We start from the raw sequence: 24,316 nt of genomic DNA on the forward strand, positions 1-24,316 counted from the left end.
AATGGTTCAAATTGGGCTACACAATTGCTAAGGACAGCCTCAAGCACTGGAATTCTTTGGTTTGTAAATTACCTCCATAGGCTCAAACTCAAGAACTTCAAACAAACTTAAAGGTGGAAAGTTAGAAAGTCAGTTTTAAACTATGGCAAGAAGTTAATTAGAATCTCACAGTCTTAATTTGGCAGGAAGATGGACTGACCCACAAGGGTATCTTTGAGCCACAAATTAGTCAAAGTAACAGAGAAAAAAGCAACCATGTATGGTACAGAAAAATCTAACAAATTAACTAACTAAATTGCATAACAGACCAAAATAGTTGATCAGTTTAGTGGAATGACGTCCCAGAGAAAGCAGCAATTTTATCAGTTCCCAAGTTACACTTACAGTAATAACATTGGATAGATAGAAAAATAAACGCATACTACGTTACTAACACAGAGACTGACAGCAGCCAAGCTAGTAATGTAATGGTAAACATAAGCCGTGGAAGGTAAAGCCCACGGAGCAGGATAAAAACATAGAACTGCAGAAGTGCGAAACTAAAATTCACAGACAGAGAGAGGTGAGTGTACTGTAGTAAAGAGGATAAAGATGGGAAATGCAGAAGGCAGTAAACACTGCAGGCTTCTAATATTTTATTAATGACAAACAAACATTTTACTAAACCGTGTATAACAGATCCCTCCAGCAAAATGCATTTTTTCTGAAGCAAAGCAAGTGTTCCAAATTATACATGCATAGATATATTACGCATTACATTCATATATACATATATGAGCTTATCAAATTTAGATTAGGTAAGTTAGAAATCTTGATTAACACTGGAAAATGACTTGATAACGGTTTAGTTGAAACGTATCATCTCTCATTTCCGTCATCGCTGAGGATTTTTTTATTTTCCAGAAATGTCTACACCCCCTGCAGACAACGCCCCCTTGTCAACCAATTTCGTTGCTGTTATTTGACCACCGCCCCCCGCCCCAAGTCCACGTCCGAAAGATTCCAACACGAATGTTTCTGTGAAATAATGTCAGGTGTTGGCATTGCAACTTAGAGAGCGAAATATTGGCTAAATAAATGAAGTTATTCACTGGTACTGCGTAGCGTAACATTTTAATGATTACTGTAGTAATTGCCACGGCTTGATGTCGTGAGAAACTCTAGAATGTGAATTTTTTTTGACATATGGGTTACTTTACAAATGAACCAAGAACTTTGTAGGTCACTGGTTTGAGTTGCATGGGTTCTCTAAACGTGAGTCTGGGAAAAGACAGATTCTTAACTAGGAGAGCCTTGGTGTTTCAGTAAAATAACTCTGAACAGAATGTGCTTGTAGTATCGACGAATTGCCTGGAGCAGTCTTAAGTTGGTTGGCTTCTTTAATGTAATAGTCTGTTGTTGCTTGTAGTGTAGACGTACTGCGAAGTTCTGATGTATTCGAGTGTGTTCATTGGGATTTGCAACAGACAGTTTCCACAATGAATGCTACAGACTTTTAACAGCAATTTCAGAAACTGATTTGTCAGTTTGGGTATTGTTTTCGCGTCATACTGTAGTCTGGGTGAACGATGTCAAAAACTAAGAACAGCAAGCCACCTTTCGTGAAGTTTGTAAAATCTAATGAATGTACTGAATTCTTCACAAAAGCTTATGAGGCTACAGAAGAATTTCAGTCTGAAGAGTACTTGAAGACTATAGATGAAACAGAAGTCTTGTGTTTAAAAGAAAATGACAACTCTTTGTACATCTGTGACCCCTTTGAATTTAAAATGGGTGGCGAAAGCCAAACATACTCTGGCTAGGCATTATAAATGCCCTAGGGCAGACAGCCTAGTATGAACCTATGAAACGCTGAGTAAACGATAGGGTATCAGTGATGCAATTTCCAATTATATTGCATAAGTAGTCAGGACGTAGGGTGCGACTACTGTACGTGCTGACGTCACAACTAGATGTGAATAAGATAACGTGACAGTAACGTTTTTATGTTATAATTTGAAGAGCTACGCACGGGGGCAAACGAGGCAAGAATTAGAAAAAATAGCAACATCGTCAATAGCTGAATATCACCACAGGTAAATGAGATTGTACAGCATCCCTGTTTCAGGGGATTTACATACTTGAAAGGCTTAATGTTAGGAGGAACAGAGATGGGTGCTTGCTAAATTATATCAGTCCTGCTAAGGTGATGTTTGCAGTAGCTGTTGCCATTGTCTATCTTATCTACAAATAAATAATTATCAGAATTTTAATTTGTCGTAAATACCCGATGTGGTTAAGGATAAAATTAACCATATGTAGATAAGATAGACAATGGCAGTTTTGTGATATAAAAATCGTTTGAATAAAACAACAATTTAATGTTTATCATAAAGTACAACATTGTAAAAGTTATCTTTACCTGCCGAAATTCGCGAGTTGCTTGTGGCTGCAGAACGATAATTACTGGTAACTAGCAATGGTTTTCATGGTGGTATAAAACTGGTTCTGCTTAATTCTGATATGCGGTTTCATATTTTCGTTATAACGAAAATGCTTTATTATATGAGGAAAAACATTGTGTAAGAGAACCTTTTTTTTGGTTGGGGGGGGGCACAGTTAGGAGCCTTTTCATAGTTGAGGGCAGATGGGGGGCACAGTTAGGAGCCTTTTCATAGTTGAGGGCAGATCTTCATGATGTTATGTACCGTGTTTCCTGAAATGCATTTTACTACCTACCCTTGGAAATTTCCATAAACCTGTGAGGCACGTGGTGAAAGGAGTCCTGTGAGCACCCTCGCTTTCTCTTATTCTCAGATGCTGTTGTATAAACTTCACTACGTGCACTGCAAACTTTGGGCTACATAAAGTAATCCGTTACATTGAAAGGATTGCGAATATCGAGTGATGGCCCTTTGTAATACTAGACAAGGCAGGTAGAAATGGTCACGGTTGTTCCTGTAAAGCTAGAATGTAAATCGAGTAGATAGTAACTGGGTTTGACCGGCTAATTTTAGCTGTGCATCATAAGCTATAGCACTACAGAGAAATTCAATATGTCTTCAGAAATCGCGTGCGTGGCCTTAAATGATCTGTAAATATTTTAGTTATTCTGTTACTCATCATAAGGGGAGCTGTTATTTTTTTTTCCCGAATAGCCATCCTCCCTTTGCAGCTCTGCTGCATAGCTCTCCACTTTTACAGATTTTTACCGTATATGTTATCCTAATAACATTTTTGGTACTTCCTTATTATAGTCTATTTTTAAGTCTGTGGTAAGTATTTTCAAGATTATAGTCTGTCATTAAAAGCAGACAGAGTTCAGTAGCTTTTATTTGTTTAGAAGATGCGTGAGTGGATTAGAGCAATATTTAAACATTATCCCCGATTTTGGGCCTTTGTACTCGTTTCTCAAGCAAATAAGTTAAGGAATGCACTATGTTATGGTGTTCAGCGATAGATGCTATCTCCTATTAAAGCAGAGCAACTGGAGGCTAGTGATTGTAGTGATGATACCAGCATGTGGAATTGGAGGGTACGCTACGCTGCAGAACTAGAGGTCTAAGAAAAATGTAAGGAAGTCCTAGAAAAACGTAAACATTCTTATTTTAGATAGATTAGGAACATACAGTACTCGGAGCTGCTCATCCACATTCATTATATGCATGATGTCATGGGCTAATATGTATGGCATGCCATGCCAATCATGCCTTATTTCCATTCCGCTTCACAGACATTAGGCTTGTCAATCACTCTGACCACGCCCCTTTTGCGCCAAACTGCCAGTGAGCAAGTAACACTATAAATCGCCCAGCAAAATATATGTATCTTTGCTTCTTTGTACTCCAATAGTACACTCGAATAAATAGCGGTTTCAAAGTGACCAGGTTTTAGTTAAACAGGGTTGTGAACGTTTTGGGAGTCCTCGCCAAATTTCCACCCAAGGACCCTAAAAAAAGGCGGTGATTCCACAAATACAGTGATGCCCTTGGTATTACCATGGTCCACCTGAACTGTCCCGTAGTTTGCAGTCCTTCAGTTTTGGTTGATAACCCATTGTAACCAGCATTCATGTAATCATGCACAAAAAAAAAGTTGAGCAGAAATTTAACAAGCTGGTGTACTATATTTTTGTGCCCTATATACGTGCACACTCCTTACAAGTGAGTACAGTTATGTACCATGTATACAATACTACTAATAAACTATCATTACATTAAACAAACAAAATCAAATTAAAAACATTGTCATCAATGTTAACAGATACTCGCTGTACTAGTTGATTCTGTTAGCCTTCCACCATCAAAAAATGGTGCAGGTTCTTAGTCAGAATATGGTGTAACCCTAAACTGCCAGAATTTTAATAATGTATAAAACAGTAAAATATTAACTGCAGCTTTCAAACTTGTTAAGTTGCTGTTTCATCTCCGTTCGATGCATCATCAGTCATTGTTTTTTACTTTTATTCATAGGTGTGTACTAGGCTAATGGCCTTGGCATAGCTCTCGACTTTCCATCTCCAAAATGAGGAACACGCTTTCATAATGTGGAACAAATGGGCAAAATGTGGAATACATAATAATGGCTTACTAACAACTTCAATTAGGAAGGTCATAGAATGTTTAAAGTATGCTGGTTTTACTTATAAAGAAGATCCCTTAATGAATTAATATGATTAATTGCTATTTACCATGGATTTCACTTAAAAAAAATCCTCACACTAAATGTGTGACAGACTCTTCCAATGTGGAACTTTGAGGAACTTCGAGGAACATGAACTTTTTAAGACCCCAAATGAGGTACATTCCTCGTAATGAGGTACACTTGAGAGGTATGGGCCCTGGAGTCTTTACAAGCCTATCCCATAGCATTTCACTGGCATCGTGCCACCCAGCCTTAGTTCCCAGTGCCTCTGTCGAGTAGAGCCACTGGAGTGATCCCAGGGTGAATTTTTTATTTCCTATCCACTCATTAAGATTTCTCCTGAAGAGGGGCAGTGAGATGCTCTGTTTAACATGTATGGGAAGTCTGTTCCATAGTATGACCAGTCTCTGGGTTTTGAGACTGTCCCTCCAGCACGTTCTGTTGATTGTGGTAATGAGGTTGAGGTCTCTGGAGCGTGTGGTGCGGAGGGTTTGGGATTTCTTTAGATGTAGCATTTCTAACAGAGCTGGGTCAGGCATGGCTTTGTAAGTCAAGCAGAGATTGCCTCTAAGTAGGCGATATGAGACAGAGAATACTTTGAGTTTTTTTTTAGTCTGTCTTTGTGTGGTACTTTTGTGGCTTTTCCAGTTGTTGCAGGTGTCTAGTGAGGTACATGCCAAATGGGGCATTCTACTCGATGATTGGCCTAATGAGAGAAGAGTAGAGGGAGACAATGACCTCTTTCTTCCTGGGTGTAAAACTCGTAGTAATGAGAAAACTCGTAGTAATGAGATGTGCACAGTGGCAATGTGGTGGTCAAAAGAGAGGTTGCTTTCAACCTGTTTTCCCAGATCTCTTGTAACGCCTTCTGTGTTCAGTGGGCTACCATTGATGTGGTAATTATTGGGAACTAGGTTTTTCCCCAGAGGGGGTGACAACACTTTTTTTGGCATTGAGCTTAAAGCCATGGTTCTGACACTAGTCGTTGGTCTCAGTGATGCCTTTCTGTAGGATGTCAACAGCACTTGGGGAGTTAATGGCTCCCAACTTACAATCGTCAGCAAAGTTTGTCAGCCAGAGTCCCTTCGTCTTGGCCTGGACTTCTGAGAAGTAGATACCAAACAGGAGAGGACCCAGGACCGATCCCTGTGGGACTTCACTCGTGAATGGTTGACAGTCTGACTTGCTTCAGCAACTTTCACACTGTGGATTCTATCTGTGAGCCAGTTTGCAACCCATCTAGTGATTTAGGGGTTAATGCCTAACTTAATGAGTTTTTCTATGATTCCTGAGTGGGGAATGGTATCAAAGGCCTTGACCAGATCAAGGTAGGCTGTATGAACCACCTTGCCTTCATCCACACCTCTGGTGAGTGACTCAACAAAGTCGAGCAAGTTGAGCAGGTGTGATCTACCCTTCACAAAACCAAACTGTGTGGGATCTAGAGTTTGGAGATGTATCCTTGTCTATTAGGTCCATGATGATGCGTTCCATAGCTTTGCATATCAGACTTGTACGGCTAATGAGGCGATAGTTCCTAGGGTCTGTAGTCGCCCCTCCTTTGTGGAGAAGGATGACTGTAGCAGTGTGCCATTTGGTAGGGACAAAGCCTAAGATGAGGCTGTGATTGAACAGGGTACACTTGTGAGGTGCCAGTTCACTCTGTAGTTCATGTAGAACAGAGCCAGGGATATTGTCAGGTCCCATAGAAGCTGTATTCTTGGCCTTGGACAGTGCTGTTTTAACCTGTGCAGCAGTAATACTGGGTGCCTGGCAATTTACTGGTTTTATGATTGGTCCTTTTGGGGGGGACTAAAATTGGCAATGAATCTGTCTGCCACTATATTGGCATATCTGTTGGCTTGGTATGTGAGGTACCATTGTGCAGTAGCTCAGAGGAAATCTGGGTATTGGCGTTGAGATTCTTTACATAACTATAGAAGGACTTTTGGTTGTCTTTTACTATCTGCTGCAATTCTGTTTTCATAGCTAGCTTTGGAAGATTTGATGAGGAATCTCAACTTTTTGTTGAGGCTGATAAGGGAATTTTTCCAGTCTTGGGACTTCACCTTATTCCACATCAGTTTCTTCCATCTGTTGTAGCATTTATGGCAGGGGACCACCAGATTGGCTTCCTTTTTTTTGGAGGAGAGTGTCTTGGTTCTATTGGGTATGGCGAGATCCATGCATTTGTGTTCGTACAGTGCATTGGTGTATGATTCAGCGGTCATGCAACTATTCTCCATTTGCATGAGTGCTGTGAAGTTGGCCACCTCTGTTTTTAGGAGCCTAAAGTTAGCTTTGGAGAAGTTTGTCATGGTGGTTACCTTTGCAGGGGTGGGGTGGGATGTGGATTTCCAAGCTGATTAATTTGTGGTCTGATCTAACCAGGGAGGAGTTGACTGTTGGTGTAGAGCAACAGTCGCCCATGTTAGTAATGGCCAGGTCAAGGATGTTGTATCTGTAGTGGGGGTAAGAACGAGCTTGTCCATGGCATTGGAATTAATGAATTCCAGGAAGCTTTGGGCAAGTGTATTGGTATATGACTAGTTTTCCAAGTTAATGGAGGGGTAGTTGAAGATGCCCAGTATGAGAGTGTTAGGTTGGACCCTAATATTCTCCAGGGTGCTTAGGAACATGGAGTGTGAGTCTTGGGACATGGTTTGGGACCTATAGGTTCATAGATTCATACTAGGCTATCTGCCCTAGGGCATTTATAAGCCTAGCCAGAGTGTGGTGGCTTTCACCACCCCTTAGGATGAGAATACTATACCCATTAGTTTGCTGTGCCTCTGTCCAGCAGTGACACAGAGATGATTCCCGGGGTAAACCTACGATCTCCCATCCACTCGTCAAGATTTCTCTTGAACAGAGTCAGTGAGGGGCTCTGCCTCACATGGACTGGGATTCTGTTCCATAGTGTAGGGAGTCTCTGGGTGATGAATCTGTCCCTCCAGCACGTCCTATTTATATCCGTGTTGAGGTTTAAGTCTCTTGCTCTCGTGGCTCTGGTGGATTTGGATTTTTGAGGTGGAGCATGTCCATTAATTCCGGGTTGGACATGGCCTTGTATGTCAGGCACAGATCACCTCTGAGCAGACGGTATGCGACTGAATAGAGCTGGAGTTTCTTCAGTCGGGCATCATATGACATATGTTTGAGCCCCTTTATCCTTTTGGTGAGGAACTTTTGGGGTCTTTCCAACTGCTGCAGGTGTCGGGTAAGGTACATTCTGAATGGGGCGTTGTACTCAATCATTGGTCTGATAAGTGAAGAGTACAGGGGTACAATGACCTCTCCTGATCTGGATGTGAATCCCTTCATGATCAGGTGGGCAATGTAGAAGGTCTTCCTAACCACTTTGGCAATGTGAGTGTCAAAAGAGAGGTTACTGTCAACTTGGGTCCCCAGGTCCCTGATAATGTCTTCCGTGTTTAATGGATTACCACCTATGTGGTAATTAGGGGTTACCTTGTTTTTCCCAAAGGGTATGACTGTACATTTTTTGGCATTTAGCTTAAGGCCATGGCTCTGGCACCAGTTATCCATTTCTATGAGACCTCTCTGGAGGATGTCTGTGTCTGATGGAGTGTCAATTATGGTGCCCAGTTTGCAGTCATCTGCAAATTTTGTCAGCCACAATCCCCCTATGTTTGCCTGCACTTCAGAAAAATAAATGCCGAAGAAGAGGGGGCCCCGCTCGTGACCAGCTTAGAGTCTGACATGGCAGAGTCTGACATGGCACCAGCAACTCTAACCCTATGTGTTCTGTCCTTGAGCCAGTTTGCAACCCATCTTGTGACATATGGGTTTACATCTAAGCTGGTGAGCTTTTCTATGATGCCCGAGTGGGGTATTGTGTCGAACGCTTTTGCTAGGTCAAGGTAGGCTGTGTGAACTGCCTTACCCTCATCAATGGCCTTGGTGACTGTTTCGAAAAAGTCGACCAAGTTCAAGAGGCAGGATCTGCCCTTGACAAAGCCAAATTGGGTAGGATCCAGTGTCTGTAGGTCCCCAATGTCTTTATGAGTTCCATTATGATCCTCTCCATAGCTTTGCAGACAAGGCTCGTCAAGCTTATGGGGCGGTAATTTCCAGGGTCCGTAGAAGCACTGCCTTTGTGGAGTGGGACCACAGTTGCCGTACGCCATTCTTTGGGTACGTATCCTGTAGTAAGGCTAAGATTAAACAGCAGCCTTATGTGTGGGTTTAGTTCCTCATTGAGTTCGTGTAGCACACAGCCGGGGACACCGTCCGGTCCCATTGATGCTGTGTCTTTTGCTTTAGAGAGAGCAGCTCTCACCTGCGCATCTGAGATGTTTGGGAGGCTAGACTCTGGTGGGATAGATATTTCTCCTTTTGGGGGGGGGGGGGTTTGCACTGAACCTGTCTGCCAGTATGTTGGCAATGTTTGGACTAATTCTGAGCATATCTGGGAGTTTCCACCCAGGTTTCTAACATAGCTAAAGAAGGCCTTATGATTGTCTTTTGTGTCATTAGCGATTTTTCTCTCAAAGTTGGCCTTGGATGATTTTATGAGTGATCATAGTTTTTTGCTAGTATTGATCAGAGATGCCTTCCCTTTTAGGGATTTTGATCTGTCATGTAGCAGCTTTCTCCTCTTGTTGTAGAGTTTGTTTATGGCTGGGGTCCACCAGACCGGGCGCCTGCCTTTGGTGGAAAGGGTCTTGATTTTATTAGGGATTGCTTGATCCATACATTCCTGGAGGTGCTCGTAGAAGGCATTTGTAAGGGTTTCAGCAGCGTGGGTTGTGGCTTCCACTGGCTCGGGGGCCTTGAAGGATACCACTCCAGTCTTAAGAAGTGTGAAGTTTCCTTTTGAGAAGTTCTTCACTGTGGTCTTTTTTGCTGGGGGTGGGGGCGGGATGTGGGTCTCCAATGAGATTAATTTATGGTCTGATCTCACCAATGAGGGATATACTTCCGGTGTGGAGCATTTTGTCCCCATGTTTGTGATGATCAGGTCTAGTATATTTTCTCCTCTTGTGGGATGGTGACTAGTTGTTCCATAGCATTTGAGTTTATGAACTCCAGGAACCTTTGGGCTAGGGTGTTGGGGCTTGAGTAATGTTCCCAGTCTATGTTTGGGTAGTTGAAGTCACCAATATGATGGTGTTTGGAGAGACATTCATACTCTCCAGTGTCTTCAGGAAGGCTGTGTGGGTTTCCTGAGTTTGAGAAGGTGGTCTGTAGCATGCTACAAACTGTAGGGCAGTTTTACCTATGGTTAATTGCACCTGGATGGTCTCCGATGCTTCGTGCGTTGCCACTAACCTGGAGGTGTGAGTATCCTTTATGAATATGGATACTCCCCCTCCTTTTGTGGTTCGGTCTGGAACGCATGATATGAGGTATAACCTGATAGTGCTGGGGTGCTCTCAGGAGCCTTGAACCAGGTTTCAGTCACAGCACAGACATCGATGTTCTCCATACTGAGGAGGGCTTCGAGGGCGTGCATCTTGAGGTTTAGACTTCTGGCATTGAGCAGTATTACCATTAGTTTTTCTCCATTTTTTTGTTTTCTAGGGCGGTAGGTTTATCATTTGAGCCTTTTCTAAAAAAAGGCACTATGGGGGTGGCAAGAGCCTTTGCCAGTATCCGGAAGCCCAGGGGTGACAGGTGCAAGCCGTCCCTTGCGAAGCAGCGTGGCTTGTCAAGCATGTCATCCCAGGCAGACAGACATTGGATCCCCTTAGAATGACACCAGTAATTAAGCCAATTATTAAAGCTGATCATTTTGTCTCTGTATTGTGGCATCATTCTTGGTGAGGGTAGGATACTGGTCAGGGTCATACCGGCCTGGGCTACATAATCTGAGCGCTCCTCTATGTCTCTTTTCATGTAGTCCAGGGAGGCATGTCTCAGGTCGTTCACACCGGCATGGACAATGACTGAGTCATACTTGTACTTGCTGTGGAGTGACCTGAGTGCTTGTGTTATGTGGCGGATTCTAGCGCCTGACAGGCAGCTTACTGTGATCTTTTCCTTGTTCAGTCTGGTGAGTGGGACGTCATTGTGTCTGACTATGGAGTCACCTATAACAACTGTGTCTGGCATTGTGTTTGGCCTTAAGGGCTGTGACTGTTTAGCACACTGACTTTGAGAACTATGTGTTGCATGTCTTATGTCTTGAGGTGGCAGTTGCTTGGGTGTCTGCTTTGGAGGCCTCTGTAGTTTTGGTAGATTTTTGATCAGTGCCTCCGAGTATGTCTTTGTGTGTTTATGTGTTTGTTTTGCAGTTGTGATAGTTCTATGTGAAACTGGGTTTGTGGTGTGCATGGTTTCCTTCTCCTCCTGTCTGGTCTTGCCAGTCCTGAGTTGAGAGAGCTCAGCCTCCAGTTTGGCTATATAGTTGCATCTCTCACATGTATTTGTGTTTTGTGGGAGAAGGAGTGGGTTGTCTGTGTACATGAGGCAATTGTAACATTGCCTCAAGATGCCCAGATTCACCAGCTGAACAGGAGAGGACGCTAGCAACTGACCCTTCGACATGCTAAAAAAAGTTTGCTGTGTAACTGAGTCAGAAGGGACCTATAGGGAAATGGGTACTCAAGGGGATTCTAGGCTAATGTAGTACTTTGTTTAGTATACAAGTACTTTACCTATATAAAAATGCTTTAGGAGCAAGTGCTGAGCTTTTGAGATATAGACTGTTTAGATTGCAAGTAGAGAAGTTCTAAGGGAAAAATTGAAGAGCAGACTTTACGGAGCCAGAAATAGTTTAACCTTGTTTAACCGGCGCTGCCCGATGGTGCTCTATGGGCAACTCTGCGCTAAAGCGGGCTTTATAGCAGGGGGTTGAAAAGAGCTAGGAATTGACCCAAAATGGCCAATACACTACAAGTTTCTGGCTGGAACCACTGCTCTAGGAACAACTAGGCTGCTCAGTGCTCCCCACTCCCACTGGTGAACAAAGAAGCTTCCCTTTATCCAAATAAGGATATGGAATACCACAGGAACCAAGCCAAAACCCAGAGATCAGCACACTGTGAAGACTGGACTATTCTAGTTCAGTAAGGCGGCTACGACCTGAATCGCTGTCCTACCCAGTGTTAGCTGCACCTGAAGTATCTCTGATGCGTTATGTTGGGCTACCAGTCTGGAGGTGTGCGCAACTTTTATGAATATGGAAACACCACTGCCTTTGGAGCTTCGGTCCAATTTCTGGGGCAGAAAGGTGTGGAATGAATTATAGCCTGGTAGTGCAAGGGTGCTTTCTGCTGCCTTGAACCAGGTCTCTGTTACAGCACAAATGTCTGTGTTCTCCATTTTAAGGAGTGCTTCAAGCGAGTGCATTTTGAGATTTAGACTTCTAGCATTGAGTAGCATGACCCTCAAATTGCATTTGTTTGTAGCTGTTATGATGGTAATTTGGTCTTTGGAACATCCCGTAAAAAAGCACTGTAAGGGTGGCAAGAGCCCTGGCCAGTATCAGGAAGCCCAGGGGTGACCGATACAGGCCATCTCTGGCAAAGCATTGAGGTCTGTCAGTCATCTCATCCCAGGCAGACAGATACTGGATCCCCTTAGAATGACACCAGAAACTTGGCCAATTGTTGAAATCATTCATTTTCTTCTTGTACTGTGGTATCATTCTGGGTGATAGTAGTATGCTGCTCAGGGCTAGGGTCATACCCGCCTGGGCTACATAATCCAAGAGCTCCTCCATGTCTTTCTTCATGTAGTCCAGGGAGGTATGTCTCAGGTCATTCATACCCACATGTACAGTGACAGTCATGTTTGTACTTGTTGTTGAGGGACCTGTGTGCGTGTGTTATGTGGCGGATCCTGGCACCTGACAGGCAGCTGACTGTTACTTTCTCCTTGGTCAACCTAGTGAGTGGGACATCTAGTGTGCCGCACTATTGAGTCACCTATGACTAGTGTGCTGGGCATCCTGTTTTTCCTTAGGGGCTTTGGTTGTGTGGCACATTGCTTAGGAGTGTTGTGTCTCGTGATTAGTGTGTTGTTGATTGAGTGCGTTTTTGCCTTGGAGGTCTGTGCTGTTTGGGTAAATTTTATTGAGAGCCTCCGTGAAGGTCTGTGTGCGTTTTTTATGTGAAGGCAGTGCTGGTGTGTGTTCTGGAGGGCTATGTGTTCCATGTAACTAGCCAGTTTTCTAGTTTCAGCACTCAAATCTGTTTCTTTGATCTCAGCACTTGTTCAGAAAAAAAAAAAAAAAAAAAATTTCATCTGCTTTTACTGTACTTGTGTTTTTACCTACTTCTTTTTACTTTTGCATCATCTTAAAATACTCAATTGTATTTATTACTGCTTGGTGTAACTCATTCTAAGCCTTTTGGTTTAAACACTTGGGCTTCGGACCAGTTAGTTGTTTTGCACTGAGAGGTTTGTGGTCTGCACTGTTGTGGCAGAACAGGTAGCTTACATCCTTCTAGGTTGAGAACTGCTGATTGGGGGCTCAGTGTCTGTTATTCTAAAAGTGTATTAATTCTGGTTTAAGCACTTGGGCTTTCAAGCCAGTTATTTTACATTAAGAGGGTTCGTGGTCTGCACTCTTGTGGGAGGAGAGGCTGGACTCTGCCCTTCTGAGCTGGGAATTTCTGGTTAAAGGCTTATAGTGCATGCATATCTGAACTGTTTCTTACTGAAGTTGGTGCGCCTTGTTTGCTGTGGCATAGACTGGATTCGGGCCTGCTGGATCTAGCTTTGTTTGTGTAACTTGAGCACTAATCCAGACATTCTCTAAAGTATTCAATGGTATTTATTACTGCTTGGTTGTAACTTGATTAAAGTGTAGCTATCATTCAAGTCTTTTGGATTAAGCACTTGGGCTTCAGACCAGTTGTTTTACATTAGGAAGGTTTGTGGCAAGCACTGTGGTGGCAGGACAGGTAGCTTTCATCCTTCTAAGTTGGGAACTGCTGATTGAGAGCCCAGTGTCCAAGTGTATTAGTTCTGGTTTAGGCACTTGGGCTTCAGGCCAGTTATTTTACATTAAGAAGGTTCGTGGACTGCACTCTTGTGGGAGAAGAGGCTGGACTCTGCCCTTCTGAGCTGGGAATTTTCTGGTTAAAGGTTTATAGTGCCTGAATATTTGAACTGTATCTTACTGAAATTGGTTCACCTTGTTTGCTCTAGCATAGACTAGATCCAGGCCTACTGAATCTAGCTTTGTTTATATACTTGTTGTTTGTTTGCTTGTTATTTCCTGGAAGCTAATTCACCTAATACGCAACTTCTCAGCTTCTGTGGATCACTAGTGATATCTGCATTGCTTACTGTACTTATTTCCTTGTTTCACTTGAAAGAAAGTTACTGTTTGTCGTTTTGCATTTAGTTACTTGTATCACATTGCACTCAAGTTACCTGGCACTTGCTCACTAAAGCAATTATATAAGTCAGCACTAAAAATTAAAAGCACTACACCCTCACTCCCCACTGGCCCTTGTTTTCAATTAAGGATTTCCCAATATTATTCTAGCATGTCCAAAGGTCAGTTGTCAATCTCCTCTCCGGTCCAGCTGGTGAATCTGGGAATCTTGAGGCAATGTTATAACTGCCTCATGTACACAGACAACCCTCCTCCTCCCACATAACACAAATACTTGAGAGATGCAGCTATTTAGCCAAACTGGAGGCTGAGCTCTCTCAACTCAGGACTGGCAAGACCAGACAGGAGGAGAAGGCAACTACACACACCACAAAACCAGCCTCACATAATGCTACCACTCCACTGAATCAAACACATAAACACACAAAGACATACTCGGAGGCTCTGAGTAAAATTTACCTAAACAGCAGAGGCCTCCAAAGCAGACACCCAAACAACTGCTACCTCAAGACACCCCACAAGCAACACATAAACCACAAAAGCAGTGTGCAAAGCAGTCACAGCCCTTAAGGCCAAATACAACACCAAACATACTTGTCATAGGTGACTCCATAGTCAGACACACTGGCGTCCCACTCACCAGGCTGAACAAGGAGAGGGTCACAGTAAGCTGCCTATCGGGCGCTAGAATCCGCCACATAACACAAGCACTCGGGTCACTCCACAGCAAGTGCAAATATGACACAGTCATTGTCCATGCTGGTGTGAACGACCTGAGACGTACCTCCCTGGACTGCATGAAAAGAGACATAGAGGAGCTCTCTGATTATGTAGCCCAGGCAGGTATGACCCTAACCCTGAGCAGTATCCTTCCTTCACCAAGAATGATGCCACAATATAGAGACAAGATGATCAGCTTTAACAATTGGCTTAATGTCTGGTGTCATTCAAAGGGGATCCAGTGTCTGTCTGCCTGGGATGACATGCTTGACAAGCCACGCTGCTTCGCAAGGGACGGCTTGCACCTGTCACCCCTGGGATTCCGGATATTGGCTAAGGCTCTTGCCACCCCCATAGTGCCTTTTTAGGCAAGGCTCAAATTCTAAACCTACCACCCTAGAAAACAAAATGGGAAGAAATTGAGGGTAATGCTGCTCAATGCCAGAAGTCTAAATCTCAAAATGCACGCACTCGAGGCCCTTCTCAGTATGGAGAACATCGATGTCTGTGCTGTAACTGAAACCTGGTTCAAGGCTCCTGAGAGCACCCGGCACTATTAGGTTTTACCTCATAGCATGCGTTCCGCCCCAAAACCCGGACCACTCCACAAAAGGAGGGGTGTATCCATATTCATAAAGGATACTCACACCTCCAGGTTGGTGGCAACGCATGAAGCTTCGGAAACCATCCAGGTGCAACTAACAATAGGCAAAACTGCTCTACAAATTGTAGCATGCTACAGGCCACCCTCTCAAACTCAGGAACCCCACACAGCCTTCCTGAAGACACTGGAGGGTATAAATGTATCTCCAAACACCATCATATTGGGTGACTTCAACTACCCGAATATAGACTGGGAACATTACTCAAGCCCTAACTTTCTAGCCCAACGGTTCCTGGAGTTCATAAATTCAAATGCCATGGAACAGCTAGTCACTGTTCCCACGAGAGGAGAAAATATACTAGATCTCATTGTCACAAACATGGGGACAAAATGCTCCACACGGAAGTATATCCCTCATTGGTGAGATCTGATCATAAACTAATCTCACTGGAAATCCACATCCCGCCCCCCCCCCCAACAAAAAGACCATAGTGAAGAACTTCTCTAAAGCAAACTTCACACTACTCAAGACTGGTGTGGTATCCTTCAAGGCCCCAGAGTCAGAGGAAACCACAACCCAAGCTGCGGAAGCCCTTACAAATGCCTTCTATGAACACCTCCAGGACTGCATGGATCAGGCAATCCCAAATAAAACCAAGACTCTTTCCACAAAGGGCAAACGTCCAGTCTGGTGGACCCCAGCCATTAACAAACTTTACAATAAGAGGAGAAAGCTATTACATGATAGAACAAAATCCATAAAAGGGAAGTCACCCCTGATCATTATTAGTAAAAAAATACGAGCACTCATAAAATCAACTAAGGCCAATTTTGAGAGAAAAATTGCCATGGATTCAAAGGACAATCATAAGGCCTTTTTCAGCTATGTTAGGAACCTGGGTGGAAACTCACAGATATGCTCAGAATTAGTCCAAAATGATACAAAAATCACTGAACCCACAGACATTGCCAACATACTGGCAGACAGGTTCAGTGCAAACTTCACCCCTCTCCCCTAAAGGAGAGATAACTATCCCAGCCGAGTGTAGCCTCCCGGACATCTCAAATGCGCAGGTGAAAGCTGCTCTCTAAAGCTAAAAACACAGCATCAATGGGACCGGATGGTGTCCCCGGCTGTGTGCTACACGAGCTAAATGAGGAATTAAACCCGCACATAAGGCAGCTGTTTAATCTCAGCCTTACCACAGGATACGTGCCCAAGGAGTGGCGACGGCAACTGTGGTCCCACTCCACAAAGGTGGCGCCTCACGGACCCTGGTAATTACCGCCCATAAGCTTAACAAGTCTAGTCTGCAAAGCTATGGAGAGGATCATAATGGCGCTCATCAACAAAGATATAGGGACTTGCAGACATTGGACCCGACCCACTTTGGCTTTGTCAAGGGAAGATCATGCCTTTTGCACTTGGTCGACTCCTTCGCAATAGTCACCCAGGCCATTGATGAGGAAAGGCAGTCCATACAGCCTACCTTGACCTTGCAAAGGCTTCGACACAATACCCCACTCGGGTATTGTAGAAAAACTTACCAGCTTAAATGTAAACCCATATGTCACAAGATGGGTTGCAAACTGGCTTAAGGACAGAACCCACAGGGTTAGAGTTGCTGGCGCTGTGTCAGACTCCAAGCCGGTCACAAGTGGTGTCCCACAGGGCTCGGTCCTTGGCGCCCTATTGTTTGGCATCTACTTCTCAGAAGTACAGGCCAACATGGGAGGACTTTGGCTGACAAAGTTTGCAGATGACTCCAAACTGGGCCATAGTGGAAAGTGCATCGGACACTGATATCCTTCAGAAGGGACTCACGGAAACAGATAGCTGGTGCCAGAGCCATGGCCTGAAGTTAAACGCCAAAAATGTATAGTCATACCCTTCGGGAAAAACAAGGTAACCCCAAGCTACCATATAGGTGGCAATCCACTAAGCACAGAAGAGGTTATCAGGGACCTGGGGACCCAGGTTGACAGTGGCCTTTCTTTTGACACTCACATTGCTAAAGTGGTTAGAAAGACCTTCTACATTGCCCACCTGATCATGAAGGGATTCACATCCAGATCTAGTGAGGTCATTGTTCCCCTGTACTCTTCACTTATCAGACCAATGATCGAGTACAATGCCCCATTCGGGATGTATCTCACCCGACATCTGCAGCAATTGGAGAGACCCCAAAAGTTCCTCACCAAAAGGATAAAGGGACTCCAAAATCTGTCATATGCTGCCAGATTGAAGAAACTCCAGCTCTATTCAGTCGCATACCGTCTGCTCAGAGGTGACATGTGCCTGACATACAAGGCCATGTCCAACCCGGAATTAATGGACATGCTCCACCTCAAAAATCCAAATCCACCAAAACCACTAGAGCAAGCGACTTAAACCTTAGCACGGATATAAATAGGACGTGCTGGAGGGATAGATTTATCACTCAGAGACTCCCTATGCTGTGGAATAAAATCCCGGTCCATGTGAGGCAGAGCACCTCGCTGACTCTGTTCAAGAGAAATCTAGACCTGTGGATGGGAGATCGTAGGTTTACCCCGGGAATCATCTCTGGGTCACTGCTGGACAGAGGCACAACAAACTAATGGGCACAGTATTTTTTCATATAAGGGGTGGCGTAAGCCACAATAATTTGGGCTAGGCTTATAAATGCCTTAGGGCAGATAGCCTAGTATAAACCTATGAACCTATGAACCTATGTGGTGTGGTGCAAGTGTTGACCTTCTTTTGAAAAGCTATTTCGGTTTTGGCTGGAGAGTGTGCTGCTTCCCGTTTGGATATACAAGTGCATCTCTTGCAAGTCTGAGTGTTGGGAGGTAAGAGGAGAGGGTTGTCTGTGTACATGAGGCAGTTGCTACATTGCCTCAGGATGCCCAAGGTCACCAGGCTAATAGAAGAAAGCACAGGGAACTGACCTTTAGACATGCCTGGAGGGGTGGGCATTAATAAGTACTGGAGCCGTTTCCTTGTAGAACGTTTAGTGCTGGTAGCACTTCTGTGTGCTACAATAATTGCTAGAAGTCGTCTGGTATGGTAAAGTGCCAGACTAAGAAGCTAGTAAAAGTGCAGGAGAAGAAGGAACTAGCAGATCAAAGAGAAAACTTGAAGAGCAGACTTTGGCTCCTCCCAGAAGCTTACAAACAGTCCTGGATACAGCAAATCTGTATCTGGACTAGACTAGTTGCAGGAAAGGTGGGGAAACGAGCGCAAATGTGGGCTTTTAAACCAGAAAGTTTAAAGATATGGAACAACTGGCTAAACAGCCAATAAACTACAAATTCTAGTCCAGAAACCACTCCTCTTGTCTTAGATAGGCTAAGCTATCTAGTGCTTACCACTCCCACTGATGAGCTAGAAGGCTTCCCTCCAAGGCAATATATTAGCTCCAGAGAGTTGACTTTGTTAAATTACTTAATTATTCATGCAGAATATGGCATGTAACATAATGGCTACAGAGAGTTAACTTTATTAAATTAACAGTGCTAATGTTATTAGCTAGCAGAACCAGAAACAATGCTTCAGACTCATTAGTGCATGACTGGGTATAGAATTGTCAGATTTACGTTTTGGAGGAACTACAGCGGAATCAACAGACTTTTCATAACCGTAAGTAGGATTATGAGTCTGCCACCATAGCATTAATATGTTCAAGTGCATAGTAGCATTAACAGAATTTGAACACCCCTTTAGGATTCGGGGGTTGAGGGGTTTCATCAAGATTAATAGATGCGATCAGTTCAACAGGATTGACAAACGGAAGAAGCCCACGTTAAGTATTAATTAAGGTTAGCTCCTAGACGGAGTGATCTAAAACAGGTGACCTTTTAAGATGAATGGAGTTGGGTTTCCTAGTTGTAATGGTTCATTAGACTCGCAGCAAGAATAAAGAAGTAAAAGATAACATACGTTTGTCATGATTACGGTATTAGGATGCCACAGAACCACAAGATTCACTGGAGTCTAAAACTGGCCTTTGTGCTGTGATAAGCCATAAGCAGGTAGCTGAGCCACTCTCAATTTGTTGGTTAACTATGAAACGGTAGGTTGGAAATCTTATTTATAAACTTTGATCGGCTGTTCTATTGCCAATGAACAAATGAAAAAGAAATGCAATGGTTCCACACAGCACACTTTTTTTATTCCACGAAAAGACAAGGTAAGTGCTTTCACGGATCCCCTCCGCTTCTTCAGACCATAAAGTGTAGATTTGACAAAGCAGTGAGATATTTAAATACTAAATAGCCAATCAGATCAAACTGGCTAACAGCAAACCTCTTAAATAGTGACATTTACCATTATTTTTATGTTAGTATGATTCACTGTATAGCTTTTTATGCTTTTGTGCATATTAGTATGTTTGTAAGGCATAGGCTATTTAACATTTCTATGTACCTATTTTATACATATATATATATATATATATATATATATATATATATGTAATATATGGTTGTTTTTAAGTATAGGTAAGCATAGAGTCTGTAGCAATGAAATGGTTAAGATGTTTGATCTGATTGGCTATTTAGTATTTAAATATCTCATTGCTTTGTCTAATCTTTTGCCAGCTCAGGCTTCATCTCACCGCACTTCTAGGCCGATGTTGGTGGCCTCCTCATCTGGATCCAGTAGATTGAGTAGGTCAAACCCAACGAGCTCGGATAAGTCTGGCTCTTGGAGCTGTAGCCTCAGTGACGGATGGTATTGGCTCAGTTTTTTGGAGCAGAGCCTTCCTCTTGGAATCTTGGCACTTGGTGGTTCGGCTCTGGCTCCCCTGTTTATTCAGAAGGTTTTGGACCCTTCTGTAGCCCCTTCTCAGGAAGTCTGTTCCCCTTCTGCTTTTGATATGGTGGCTAGGGTTCTCTTGATCTCATCGAGACCCTTGATCTCTTCTTAGGAGTCCACCCTGGCTCCCTCTGTTTTTGGTGCGAATCGGCCATCCTACTGCCTCTTTGCCCCAGGGAGCTCCTGCTTGGGAACAGCGAGGCATTGGTGAGTCCTCCCCCGAGACCTCCACTGAGGATGTGCCTTACAAACGTATGTGTAAAAGGAGGTACTTGGACTCCCTGCCGGTGTTCCTCACGGAAAATACCCATTTTAGAGGAAAGAGAAGATTCCTCCCGGTCAACCCCCTGAGGATGTCTTCTTTTGAGACATCATGGAAATCTTCCGCCAGTGAGGGGGGTGGTCTGCCCAGAAACCTAACCCGGATGAATTGGTGTTCCTGCAGGCATTTGGTGTAGGACCCTCTTTTTCCTGGGTGTCCCCTCCTGCAGATTCACTAGTGGATCTCATTACATCTCAGGTGTGGAAGGAGTTACACCATAGAGCCAATCCCCAAATGCCCGGATAAGATTTTAAGTGCCCCCTCAGATAGGAACAACTGGACTAAGGGATCCCCTGTTGATGCCATGGTGGTGGCACCGGCCACTAAAGTGGAGCTTGTACAGGAGAGCTCTGCATTTCATCCAGCGGACCGAGAGTCTAGAACGATGGACCATTTTGGAAGCAGGTGTATGTTTCTGCAATATTTTCGGTGAGTGCACTGAATTACTTGGCACACGTGATTAGGCTTCAGCGAGATCTTGTCAAGGGGATCCTTGGGTCCATGTCGGCGGAGGCAAGAAAGTTTTCTCTTCTCGAATGGCCATTCTCATGTCTATTGCTAACATCGTTGTGCATCTCCTCTCCCATGCTACTGAGGGTGCCGCTAGAGCATTAGACCTTTTTGGAAAGTCCATACAGAACACTCTAGTCCAGAGCAAGAAAGCCTGGAAGACTCCATCTGCCATCGGGATCCGCTTTTCGGCCCCTCAATGTCCTTTTTCAAGGACTCTGAAGGGGGCCAAGAAGATGTTTCCAAAATCTCAGCGCTACCCTCAGGATACTCTGGACCCGCCTTCCCCCAGAGGCAGAAGGGGATTCGATAGACACTGCCCCCAAGGCAGAGGGGGGGTCTGAGGAATCAACGGTCTCTGGAGCCTTTTTTGGATAGACTTGCACAGCAACTCTGAAGGGTTGCCTGGCTGCTCTGCTCTGGAGGTATTTGGGGGATGCCTTTCACTACACCCAAAGGTCTGGGAGTAATTCATGGACGATTGTTTGGTCTTGCAAATCATATCCAGAGGCTATTTAATCCCTTTCAATCAATCACCTCTTCCACCCATGCAAAGGGAGGAAGCAGCACTGGAAATTGCAAAGCTGCTAGAAAAGTGAGTCATCCAACCCATCTCCCCAGACCAGACTGGATTAGGCATTTATTCCAGATTCTTTTTGATGCCAAAGAAGACCGGAGACTTAAGACAGTCTGGATCTCTTCATTTTAAACCTGTCAGTTGTCATGACAAAATTCCGGATGGTCACTCTTCAATCTATCCTGCCCTTTCTGCAGGAGAGTGATTGGATGTGCTTGGTCCACCTTCAGGATGCATATTACCACATCAAAATAAACAGGTGCTCTCTGAGGTTTCTCTGCTTCCGGTTGGGAGCCAGTCATTACCAGTTCAGAGCTCTCCCCCTTTGGTTTCACCATAGCCCCCAGGGTGTTCACCAAAGTGATGGCAGTGGTAGTGACTGACCTGAGACTACAGGGATTCCAGGTTTTCCTCTACGTATTCGATTGGCTCCTTGCTGCCTTTCAGGCATCAACTCTGCCAAGGGAGGGATTCTATGCTTCACTTAGCCCACCAGTTGGGCATAACCATCAATCTCAACAAATCATTACTGTCTCTGGTTCAAGTATTAGATTTAATTGGGGCTTGGTTGGACATGATTCAAGCCAAGGTTTTTCTAACCTCTGAGAGAATCCAGTTTCTGAAGCTACATGTCCTGTGTATCCTTCAAGCACAGTCGCTGACAGCGGAATTTGTATTACGGGTGTTAAGAGTCCATGGTGGCCATGAACACACTCTTACCCATGGCCCGGTTTCACATGCTAGTTCTTCTGTTGTCTCACCCTATTCATGCATCTCTGGGACTCTCTTCTGTGGTGACTTCATTCCCCGGACCTTCTCCGGGGTCGCCCCTTGCTTCCTCCTTCCCCTTTGGCCACGATGACTATGGATGCCTCCCTACTTATGAGGGGCATTGCTTGGGAAGGACAGTCCAAGGTACATGATCCCCCCCCCCCTTATGAGACTCATTTGCATATCAACATCCTGGAGATGAAGGCGGTGCTCCTAGCATTGCAAGCTCTCCATGCCCATCTTCCCCTAGAGAGGATTGCAATACAGACAATATGATGGTCTGGTACATCAACAAGTGGGGGAACCAGGTCTTATCCCCTGTGTCACAAAGCCATGAGAGTGTGGGAGTGGGCGATCTCCACAGTCCATTTTCTGGTAACAACGCACATTAGGGAGGTCCAACATTCTAGCCGACAGGCTCAGCAGGTCTATCCTGGTGCCTTACAAGTGGTCTCTGAATCCTTCGGTAGCAAAACAGATCTTTCTCAAGTGGGGTCAGCCTTGCTGAAATCTGTTCGCCTCTCCTTCCAACGTAAAGTGCAGCGAGTTTTTTCACTCTTTTTTTTCGCTCTGAACCCCTCACCAGGGGAAACCCCCAGAGATGCTGCGTTTCATGCTTGACCCTCCGGTCTTCTGTATCCTTGTCCTCTGCTGCCCCCAATACCCAAAATTTCTTCAGAAAGCTCGCAGGCTGTCAAGCTTAGTCATCCTCATTGCCCCATTCTGGCCTCGTCAAGTATGGTTCCCCTCTCTGTGGTCTAATGTTGTGTGTCCATCCTGGACATTGGATCCGATTCTGGATCTCGTCTCTCATCCTTCAGGGATTCCCTATCCAGACCTGGTAAGTCTGAAGCTCACCACTTGGCTGCTCCAGTTTCCATGATCAGGACTTCTGGGTTATTGTCACCGGTCAAAAGGATTTTGGTTATGGCTCATAAGTCTTCTACCAGGAAGGTTTATTCCAGCAAGTGGAAACATTTTTCTGTTTGGGCTTCTCAGCATGACCTTGACCCCTTCACTGCTCTGGTTCCAGCGGTTTTGGAAGTTCTAGCAAGTATTCAGCAAGGTGCCAGTTTTTCTATGGTCAGGGTCCAACTTGCAGCCATTTCCACCTTTCATGTGGGTGACAATATGGCTTTTCTAGCTTCTTCTAAGCCTTGTAAAGCCTTTTTGCTTTGACCCACCGCCTCCTTGGGATCTCAAACTAGTCTTGCAAGCTATGGTCTTGCCCCCACCCCCCCTTCAATCCTGCAGCCTCAGTGGACTTAAAATTTTTGTCCTGGAAAAAGGCCATTTTGGTTGCTATTACATCTGCCACAAGTTTCGGAGCTTCAAGCATTCAGTTAAGCCTCCTTATTTGGTATTTCATAAGGACAAGTGTCTTTGCATACTAATCCATCCTTTCTTTCTAAGATAACTTTGGAATCCAGTAGTAATTAAGTGATTAATCTCCTGGTTTTCTTCCCAAATTTTCAGAATAAAGGAGAGTACAGACTGCACTTATTGGACCTGCATAGACAGTTATGTTTTTACCTGCATAGGACTAAATCCTTTCATAAGTCCGACCAACTCTTTATTTCCTATTCTAAGCCCTTTTTAGGGAAACCAGTGTCGAAGGTCACCATTGCCCGATGGATTTTTCAGTGTATCACCCTGCCGTATTCGGCTAGCCGGTTTATCCCAGCCAGGTCATGTGAAGATGCATTACACTAGATCTATGGCTACTTCAACTGCCTTTTGGTTCAGAGTGTCTTTAGATGACGTGTTCTGTGGCTACTTGGGGCTTCTTCACATACTTTCATCTCGCATTACAGTTTGGACATTCTGTCCAGGAAACTGGGCAAACAGGGCATCCTTTGGCTCTGCTGTGCTCTTGAATATCCTTCCATGAGGGCCTCCTAGGTGTTTAGTGGCTGGGGACTCTGTCCCACAGATTGAAGAGGACAACAACTTCAGATAAAGATGTTGTGTACTTACCATAACGTTCTATCTTAGTTGTTGCTCTTCATTTGTCTTCAACCATCCCTCCCTCTTTCCCCCTGTTTTCTTTACAGGAGAGCTTCTTTCCCCTGTGA

General features: G+C 44.3%; 1 protein-coding gene across 2 annotated transcripts in view; it reads left to right on the top strand.

Moving 5' to 3' along the window:
* Positions 1–24,316, top strand: part of OAT (ornithine aminotransferase) — a 1,138,382-nt gene that overhangs the window by 796,404 nt on the left and 317,662 nt on the right. The window contains exon 1 of one of the 2 annotated variants that reach the window (XM_044056004.1): positions 1,950–2,075. The exons of the other annotated variant lie outside the window; for it this stretch is intronic. The gene's annotated coding sequence lies outside the window, so the exon portion shown is untranslated. Of the gene's footprint in view, positions 1–1,949; positions 2,076–24,316 lie in introns of those variants that run through there. 2 annotated transcript variants of the gene reach the window in all.

This window comes from Protopterus annectens, chromosome 14.part0 (assembly GCF_019279795.1).
Source record: "Protopterus annectens isolate FY-2018-M chromosome 14.part0, PAN1.0, whole genome shotgun sequence".
Lineage (NCBI taxonomy): Eukaryota > Metazoa > Chordata > Ceratodontiformes > Protopteridae > Protopterus > Protopterus annectens.